The sequence below is a fragment of the Cupressus sempervirens genome, chromosome 3, assembly GCF_028749045.1.
Source record: "Cupressus sempervirens isolate cs-2001-9-10 chromosome 3, ASM2874904v1, whole genome shotgun sequence".
In the NCBI taxonomy this organism is placed as follows: domain Eukaryota; kingdom Viridiplantae; phylum Streptophyta; class Pinopsida; order Cupressales; family Cupressaceae; genus Cupressus; species Cupressus sempervirens.
The window spans coordinates 326,200,725-326,211,671 of NC_143120.1; positions in this window are offsets into that span (position 1 = coordinate 326,200,725).

Below are 10,947 nucleotides of genomic sequence, written 5' to 3' on the forward strand. Positions count from 1 at the left end.
CTACCCTCTTTGTTCACTTACATTCATCCACAGTGGCCCTCTCTCAGCAGAAGAATTAAGAATAGTATCTCCCCATTGCAATACACCTAATAAATCACTTCTACCATTTTCTGCAAGCAAAAAGTTTCCTCAGCTTGTTCAAATGCTCAATCAATGGCATTATTAAGGTCAAGGTTTATGACCACAAGAGCAAGGAATCAGAGAGCCTATTATTGCACAAAAAAATCTAGGATTTCATGGTCTTGGATATGTATCCAAAGGCTCACCATCTAAAGGTGTTGGTACACCACACCCCCAAACCAAGCCTATCTCCAAGCCCACCATGCCAGCCTCCCATCACTCCTTCAAGAAATCTTATGTCATCCCCACTCCACCATCTTTGCAACCAAAAACAACCTACCATATCCCCCCTTCATCTGCTAAATCCATTTTGGGTCCCTATGTCCCAAAATCTACCATCCTCCATCCTCCTATTAGCCATCATAAAAATCCTATTCCATCCATTCCTATGCAAGATCAACAAAGGCACATATCAGGGCACATCATCCATCATCATCCCCCTACATGCTCTTTCATATCCTCTCCATCTCACAAAGCTTCTCCTAACCATCTTCCCAAAGCTTACCACAACAATGTAAATGCCAACTTCAAAATGCATAAAGCTAAAAATCCACATCCTAGGCAATCATATGTCTATTCTAAAAGACATACTCCAAAAAGGAAAAATCCAATCAAAGAATGCAAAACAATGCAAAAGCCTATGAAAAGAAAATCCAAAACCATGTGGATCCCCAAGAAAAATGTTGAAACCCAATGCATAATGGCATCCACCATTGCTAATCCCCCATCTAGTGACTCATGTCCCCCATCTCCTAACTCCATCTTGGGTGCCTATATCCCCAAGCACGCTTCCAAAAATCCTCCATCATGCCCACATCTACCATCTATCCCCCATATGCTCTTTTCACACCCGTCCCAACATGTGCCAATGTTGCTCTTGCAAGCATCCCCATCTCATGCTCCTTTCCGACCTTTTCATCCCTCCATCTCCTACCATCAATCCCATCTAGTCCAATCTATTGCATAAATCACACACCCGGTGTACCAACAGCTAGCAACAAAATTGAACATTCCAACAGCCAGTGAAAAATCCCAAAAAAGCCAAAATAGCTGAAGAAAGCCAAAATCATTCCAGCTAAGTCCAAAGTCAAAAAGTCAAAAAAGAAAAGAAAAATAAAGCGTCCACTGGTGAAAACTTGGCAATTCAAGCACCTTGGACAAGTACCATGATGAAAACTTAGCAAACAAGCATCATGCGTAATCCCTCCATCCCCAGCTTAGCCTATCACCCTCATGCTTTTGGTCATCTCTTGACATCCACCTCCATGTTCCTATCTATCCACCTATCCTCCATCCTCCAACTTCCATCTCACACCATCCACTAATCTTATGCAGCTTTAGCCAATCATCTCAGCTATCATCCATCTCCCTAGCCCCTTCATCTTTTTCCATCCTAGCTTCAATCCTATCACATCCATCATAAGACCTCCTTTTGCATGTTATCTTCTAATTGGGGGCACTATATTCCTTGGAGATCTTTTCTTGTCCATCCTCCCTTGTCATTGGTATCTAGCTCTAGGCTATCCTCATGCAAACCCAATGTCATCTCTTTATATCCATCATAATCCTAGCTATCTACCATCCTATCCAACCATCTCATCTAGTTCCTCTAACTATCCTTGGTCACAAAATCTCTCATCATCATTGGATGCATCCTGCCAAATCCATATCTTTCACTATCACCCCACCCTTAGCTTTCGCATCTTGCACAACATCGAACCATCCAGCTATCCTATCATCGTGAGCTTTTGCCTACTTGTAACTATCTTGGTCAGCTTCAGCTTGTAAATATCTTGGTCTGTCAGCTTGTACAACCTCTTTAGCTTAGTACCATTGTATCTATCTAGCTTTTGTGTCAGTTCCTCCTTGATCAGCATCTTGCACACATCACACAACCCTTGGTTAGCTATTCCAATGCATCCTTTAGCTAGATCTCCTGTCACCAAAGTGCTATCCTTCTTAGTTCAGCTTGCTAGACGCATCACTCATCCGAATCCACCAGCTTCGGTGCTCTCTGATAGGTCCTTGCAAGATATAGCTTTCCTCATGTCTGATCTTGGTCCGTTAGTACCTTGTCCTACCCATCTCGTTGGCAAACGACTCTCTTTTGGATTTTCACTTTCTTTTGATTTGGGATCTTCCCTTTTGGGTCTTGAAGTATCTATTCCAAGCAATCTCCTTGTTCCCTCCTCAAGGTTGCCACGATATTCCATATCATGGTATCCTGTGAATGGGGCAATTAGAGCATAAGGTCTTGATCAGGTCTTTCATTTGTTTTTCTTTTCTGCTTGTGGGTTCTCCAGTGTCGTTTCCACGCTGCTTCCTCTAGGAATCATGTGTGATGCTGGGGCAATCCTTGCGTGTTTTTTTTGAGTCAGTTCGTCATTCCTCTGGACAGTTGGTGAAAAGGCCTTCATGTTCTTGGTAACCTTGGAAATTAACCAATAGTCCTATAGAAAATCTAGTGCTCAACTACGTGGTGGTACTTCTCTTTGAAGTATCTCCCCTACTCAAAAAGCTTCAATGGTTTTCCTTCATCTCCATTATCCCCCATCCATATCCAACATCCTTCTCTCCTACCCTAGCTTATGCATCAGTATCTCTTTGAATCACTCCTCACCTTTAGCTTTAGGGATCCACAATCCTAGTCTTAGGGATCCACCAATCCAAATCAATCCACCAAGCCTCATCTTTCGAGATCCACAATCCTAGTCCTAGGGATCTTCGAAACCCATCTTTCACCAATCTGACTCTTTGAAATCCTATTGCATCAGCTTTATAATCCCCTCATCCATCTCCCTATCCTGGATTCCTTTTTATAGTGCTCCGCTCCTTCATCCTCCACCTTCCCTAAAGTCTTAAGCTTGCTTCCTCTTTTGCATCTGATTCTCCTTTATCATTCTCCCATAGTGAGAGTTTGAGCTAATTCAACCCCTTCTCTTTGCCCCTCTGAGTCACCTTGCTCATCCTAGATTCTTGTATTTTTCAAGAAGCCATTGAGTCTCGCTTTCTCTCCCCACTGCCTTCTTGAGGGGGCATCTCACAGTCCATTCTCTCCTCTTTTGCTCTAGCCTTGGGCATCTTATTTTCTTATCTTTGATGCCATGCCACTTGCGGCATCACATCAAAGAGGGGCAAAATGTAGACACATAAAAATCCTTTAGAAAATAAAGTATTTTTGCTTTTTGAAAAAATTCCTGATGACATCATCATTTATTAATTAAATAATTAATTAATTTTTATGCCATTAAATCCCTTTATCTTAATTAAAAATATTTAATTAAGGAATTCCTCCCAAAAATGTTTAAATCTTATTTAAACATTATTTCTTTATTTATTAATTATTTAATTAATACATTGACCAAAAAACCCAAAATAAATTAAAAAAATTATTTTTTGCCCAAAACTTGGCCAATTTCCTTAAGACCACTAACCTCTTCCAAAATCTTCTAATCCTTCTTTAATTTTGATTAAAGGCTAATCCCATCATTTCCTACCCCTAATCCCAACTCAAAATATTTAATTAAGATTAAATATTAATCCTCATGTTTATTTAAAAAGTTTTAATAAATATCTCCTCAACCCAAACCCTTGAAATAAATAAATTTTTATTTATTTCCTAAAAATCTAATTTATCCTCATCTTAAGAAGTTCTAGACTCTTCTAGAAAGTCTTCATCCTCATCCTAGGAAATTCTAGACTATTCTAGAAAGTCTTTGTCCTCATCCAAAGTCTAGACTCTTCTAGAAGATGTCTTTAAAACTAATCCTAATCCCCTCCTAACCTTGTCACATTCCCTAAACATGAGTTAAAACTTACTAACCCAAGCCAAAGTTAACAAATATCTCCTCCTTCACCCACCCTCATTAAATGCCATCCACTTGCCTATCCCTAAGCTAATCCTAAACCATCCTAATCCATCCTCTAATCATTTGCACAAGCCTAAGCAAGCTTAAAACCCTCTTAATCAAGTCCAAGTCAAAATTGCTCTCATCACCCTCAAAATATCTCAACCATAAAACTTTATGAAGTCCACTAGGTCATAAATGACTCTTCCAAGCCCTTTTATTGCTCTTACAAACCATTATGAGGGTCTTTATGAAGATTTTATCCCTTGAGCCTCCTTTTTTGACTCATCCTTCCCCTTTCCTCCATCCTCTCACCATGTGACATGTGTCACTCTTTGATTGGCTATAAGGAAGCACAATCCATGTGCTCTCCTCTCATGTAATTTGAGCCCTCCATAAGCTTTTTCCCATCGTTGCATCTTAGCCCTCAATCCCTCAAGCCTCTTGCCTATAAATTGGATCCTTCCCCTTTGCAAAATAACACAATCCATGAAGTAAAGTCATAATGCCATTTTGAGAAGCCATTTTACATCAAAACTATACACTCACACCCAAATTCCAACTCCATTTGAAGCCCTTTTTGAAGCATAAAGCTTGAGCATACATCCTATCTATTTAGACAAAGCTACTCAACAAGAGAGCTTCTCATTGAGAGAGCTCATTAATGGCTCATATTCTCAATTGAGAGCTCATCTTAGTCTATCTTGAAGTTTATGAATTTTTTTTAGTTTGTAGAAGCTTTATTTAAATTTGGTTTCTATTAGCATACTAACATTGCTCATATACAAGAAGCACTAGGTACAAACTAGACTACCTAGGTGCTCTTATACTAGGGTGATCGTAGATGATGGAGGCTCTCTATGGCTAGAACAAGGGTGTCAGTAGGGTTCACCGACCCATCCAGAGCTAATGGAATTGATGATTTGATGTAAAGATCAGTGGTTTCAAAGTTACGCTATGATGCACCTATGAACTAAGGCACACTATAAGTTTTGGCATCAAACAAGATCGTTGTGCCGAACCCAAATGAAATGTGATCTCTTGAAAATGAGATGGGTTATTTTAGGCCTTGGCATGACCATCATGTAGCATTTTACATTTCATCTATAACCCTCATGAGCTCTGAGTTACGACCCTCAAAAGATTAGCTTTGACAAGCACTTAGAGCACCTTGGAGACTCTTCAGTACAAGCTGGCCATAGAAGATGGAGGCTCTCCACGGATAGAAAAAGGATGTTACTAGGGTTCACCAACCCATCTAAAATTAATGGTGCTAAAAATTTGATGCCAAGATTAGTGGTTTCAAAGTTATGTTGTGATGCACTTATGAACTGAGGCACACTACGAGTTCTGGCATCGAGCAAGATTGCTATGTTGAATCTAAATGGAATGTGATCTCTCAAAAATGAGATAATTTATTTGAGGCCTTAGAATGACTATCATTTAGCATTCAACATTTCATACCTCATGAGCTCTGAGTTACGACCCTTTGAAGATCAGCCTCAGCACACACTTAGAACACCTTGGAGACTCTTCGATACGGGGTGGCCACGGATTATGGAGGCTCTTGATGGAAATAACATGGGTGTCACTAGGGTCCACCCACCTATCTAGAGTTAATGGTGCTGACGATTTGATGCCAAGATCAACAATTTCAAAGTTACATTATGATGCACCTATGAATTGAGGCACACTGCGAGTTTTGGCATCGAGCCAGATTGTTGTGCCAAATCCAAATAGAATGTGATCTCTTAAAAATGAGTTAGTTTATTTTAAGCTTTAGCATGACCATCATATAGCATTCAATATTTCATCAATAGCCCTCATGAGCTCTTAGTTATGACCCTTAGAAGATTGGCCTCAACACACACTTAGAGCACCTTGGAGACTCTTTGGTATGGGGTGGCTATGGACGATGGAGGCTCTTTGTATCTAGAAAAAGGGTGTCATAAGGTTTACCCACCCATATGAAGCTAATGGTACAAATGATTCGATGCCAAGATCAGCAATTTCAAAGTTATGCTGTGATGCACCTATGAACTGAGGCACACTACGAGTTTTGGCATTGGGCAAGATCACTGCATTGAATCCAAATGAAATGTGATCTCTCAAAAATGAGATAGGTTATTTTAGGCCTTAGCATGACCATCATGTAGCATTTGACATTTCATCAACAGCCATCATGAGCTCTGAGTTAAGACCCTTGAAAGATTGGCCTCGACACGCACTTAGAGCACCTTGGAGACTCTTTGGTACAGGGTGGTCGTGGATGATGGAGACTCTCTAAAACTAGAACAAGGGTGTCACTAGGGTTCACCTGCCTATTCAAAGCTAATGGTACTGATGATTCAATGCCAAGATCAGCAATTTCAAAGTTACACTATGATGCACCTATGAACTGAGGCACACTACGAGTTTTGGCATCAAGCGAGATCATTTTGTCAAATCTAAATAGAATGTGATCTCTCAAAAATGAAATAGGTTATTTTAGGCCTTGACATGACCGTCATGTAGTATTTGACATTTCATCGATAGCCCTCATGAGCTTTGAGTTACAACCCTCAAAAGATTGGCCTCAATACGCACTTAGAGCACCTTGGAGACTCTTTGGTATAGGGTGGCTGCAGATGATGGAGTCTCTTTGAGGCTAGAAAAAGGGTGTCACTAGGGTTCACCTACCTATCTAGAGCTAATGGCACTAATTATTTGATGCCAAGATTAGTGGTTTCAAAGTTACACTATGATGCATCTATGAACTAAGGCACACTATGAGTTTCGACATCGAGCGAGATCATTGTGTTGAATCCAAATTAAATGTGATCTCTCAAAAATGAGATAGCTTATTTTAGACCTTGGAATGACCATCATGTAGCATTCAATATTTCATCAATAGCCCTTATGAGCTCCGAGTTATGACCCTTAGAAGATCAGCCTTGACATGCACTTAGAGCACCTTGGAGACTCTTCAGTATAGGGTAGTCACGGATGATGGATGCTCTCCACGACTAGAAATAGAGTGTCACTAGGGTTCACTTGCCCATCCAGAGATAATGGCATTAATGATTTGATGCCAAGATCAGTAGTTTCAAAGTTACACTATAATGCACCTATGAAAATAGGCACACTTTGAGTTTTGGCATCAAGTGGGATTGATGTGCCAAATCCAAATGGAATGTGATCTCCTAAAAATGAGATAGGTTATTTTAGGCCTTAGCATGATCATAAAGTAGAATTTGACATTTCATAAATAGCCCTCATGAGCTCTGAGGTACAACCCTCAAAAGATTGGCCTCGTGACGCAGGCAAGAGAATGAATAACTAGGGCCAAAGGCTCACCTAGCTATCAAAACCCCCTGCAAGAGTTAACACAATGAAAAACACAATAAAAATATAGCACCAAGGAGAGAGAACAAGATATCTTTACTTAATTCATCAAGTAAACAACATACATGCCCAACTGTAAGGCCTTCTAGGTTATGGCTAGATATAGAATACAACTTCTAGATCCATGATCTAGCTTCAAATTTGCATTTCTAGACTCATACCCTTGCTCTTTCTTAACTCTCCTCAAAATATCCCTTTAATCTAAGCCTAAGCACTCTATTTATACTTGCCAAAGTATCTTACAAAACATTCTAGAACTTAGAGAAGGCACAAGTCAGCTCTTAGCAAATATAACTACCTATACCAAAATTAAATGCGAGCAAAGTTAGCCCATATAGGAACCATACATAGACAACTTGGCACCCATTAGATCACTTAGCATCAACTGGAAACTGGCACTCAGCATCACTCAGCATCCATTGGAAACTGGCACTCGGTTGGCACTAGGCACCAACTAGAAACTGGTCACTCGGCATCAACTAGAAACTGGTCATTCGACATCAACTAGAAACTAGTCACTCGACATTAACTAGAAACTGGTCACTCGGCATCAACTAGAAACTGGTCACTTAGCATCAACTAGAAACTAGTTACTCGACATCAACTAGAAATTGGTTACTCAGCAACAACTAGCAGGATGAACAGAAGTGTAGGATTCCAAGGAAACCCAGGATGCTCTTGCATCAGACAACTGAGGTTGAAAGAAATGATTCTCCTAAATCATTGAGATGTCCCAACCTGAGCTGAATCCAACTCAAATTGAGAAATCCATGAAACATCTTCAATAGGTCTTTTCTTCCACTTCACCAAATATTCATAGTAATCTTTTCCTCTTGTACTCTTGCCAACTCTCTGATCCAATATTTGTTCAACTTCCTCAATCTATTTCTTAGGATAATAATCAGGTACAACAACCTCATCATCTGACTTATGATAATTATACAAATCAGCAATAGTGAATATAGGAGATATATCCATGTCATCAGGCAACTCAAGTTCATAAGCATTACCACTATCAAACTTCTTTAGGATCTTACCAGGTCTGAATTTCTTCATCGTCAGCTTGTTATATGTTCCAACTGGGAATATTCCTTTCTTTAGATGAACCATCACCTCATCACCAACTTGAAAATCATGGCATCTTCTAGACTGATCAGCATTCTCCTCATACTTCTAATTGCTTTGTTCCAAACTCAACTTCACTTCTTTATGCAAAGACTCCATAAAATCAGCAAATTCTTCTCCTGTAGTTCTTCTCTTTTCTTCACTAGCAACATCTCTCAAATCTAATATACCTCTAGGATGCATTCTAGTAACAATCTCAAAAGGTGTCTTCCCTTGACTCCTATTCACAGAATTGTTATATGCAAATTTAGTGTGTGCCAATACAATCTCCCAATTACTCAGCTTATTCTCAACTAAACATCTCAACAAATTATCCAAGCTTCTATTCACAACCTCTGTCTATCCATCTGTTTGTAGATGGAATGTAGAACTAAACTTCAATTCAATACCCATCTTCTTCGACAAAGTCTTCCAAAAATAACTAACAAACTTACTATCTCTATCTGAAATAATGCTTCTTGGTTATCCATGCAATCTCACAATCTCTTTAAAGAAAATTTCAGCAACATGCTTAGCATCTGATGTCTTTTTACATGGTATAAAATAAGCCATCTTAGAAAATTTTTCCACTACAAAAAATATAGAATCATACCGCTTCACTATTTTAGGCAATCCAAGAACAAAATCCATACCGATATAAGTTCAAGGTTTCTCAAGAATAGTAATAGGTGTTAACAAACAAGTATTTTGACTCACTCCTTTTACAACTTGACAAACTCCACAACTCTTTACAAATTTTTGAACATCCTTATACATTTGTGGCCAATAATATTTCTCTTTAAGCAAACTCAATGTCTTATCAATTCCAAAATGTCCAGCTAATCCGCCACTATGCTTTTCCTTAATCAAATTCAACCTCATAGGACTTCTAGGAATACATAACTGAATACCTTTGAACAACATAACTTCTTGAATGAAATACTCATCATACTTACTTATGTGATCTATTAGATTTGGTGCTCTACACTCTCTCCATGCCTCAGAAAAATTAGGATCAACATCATATAACTCTTTCATCTCATCAAAATCAAGAACTTGAACCTTCATTTCAGTCAACAAAGAATGTCTTCTACTCAATGCATCAGCAACTTTGTTAGTAACTCCACTCTTATGCTTGATCACAAATGTAAAACTCTACAAATACTCAACCCACTTCATATGTCTTTGATTCAATTTATGTTGACTTCGCAAGTATTGTAAAGCTTTATGATTAGTATAAAACACAAACTCCTTAGGCATCAAATAATGTCTCCACTTCTTCAATGCTTGAACAATAGCATAAAACTCTTGATCATACATAGAATATTTCCTTTTAGCATCATTCAACTTTTCACTAAAGAAAGAAATAGGCTTACCTTCTTGACTAAATACAGCTCCTATTGCGTTACCACTTGCATCACATTCAACTTGAAATACTTTGTTGAAATCAGGTAAAGCCAATACAGGTAATTTAGGAACCTTTTGTTTCAAAGTCTCAAAACTCTTATCAACTCCATGTGTCCACTTGAATTCCTTTTTATCTCCCCTCATCATTTCAGTCATAACATTACAAACAACACTAAAATTCTTTATAAACTTTTTGTAAAAACTAGCCAAACCATGAAATGATCTTACCTCGCCCACATTCTCAGGTGTAGGCCATTCCAAAATTTCTTTAACCTTCTTAGGATCCATCTTCAAACCATCAACTGAAATCAAAAATCCTAGATACACAATCTCCTCTTGCATAAAAGAACACATTTTTAGATTAATCAACAACTTTTCCTCTTTCAACCTCTGCAATACTTGTCTAATATGCTCAAAGTGTTCTTCCTTAGTCTTACTGAATATCAAAATATCATCCAAATAAATAATCACAAATTTACCCAAGAATCTTTCTAGAACTTCATTCATCAACCTCATGAAAGTACTAGGTGCATTGGTCAAACCAAAAGGCATAACCAACCATTCATACAAACCATATTTTTTCTTGAAAGTAGTCTTCCATTCATCACCTTCTCTGATTCTGATCTAATGATAGCCACTCTTCAAATCAATCATGGTAAAATAATTTGCTCCACTCAAATGATCCATTATGTCATCCATTCTTGGCATAGGAAACCTATATTTCACTATTATCCTTTTGATGGCTCTGGAATCAGTACACATTCTCCATTCTCCATTTTTTTTAGGTGCTAATACAGTAGGTACAACACATGGACTCAAGCTTTCTTTGATCAAACCTTTCTGCAAAAACTCATGCACTTGTCTGTTAAGTTCTTCATTCTCTGTAGGTGTCAATCTATATGGTGCTTTGTTCGAAAAACTAGCTCCAGGGATCAGATCCATATAATGACTTATACTTCTTACTAGAGGTAAACCATTAGGAATATCATCAACAATAATGCCTTTATACTCATTCAGCAACTCTACAATTTATCTTGGTACTTAGCTTCCATTGGTTTCTACTGTCACTCGGTCACCATTGACA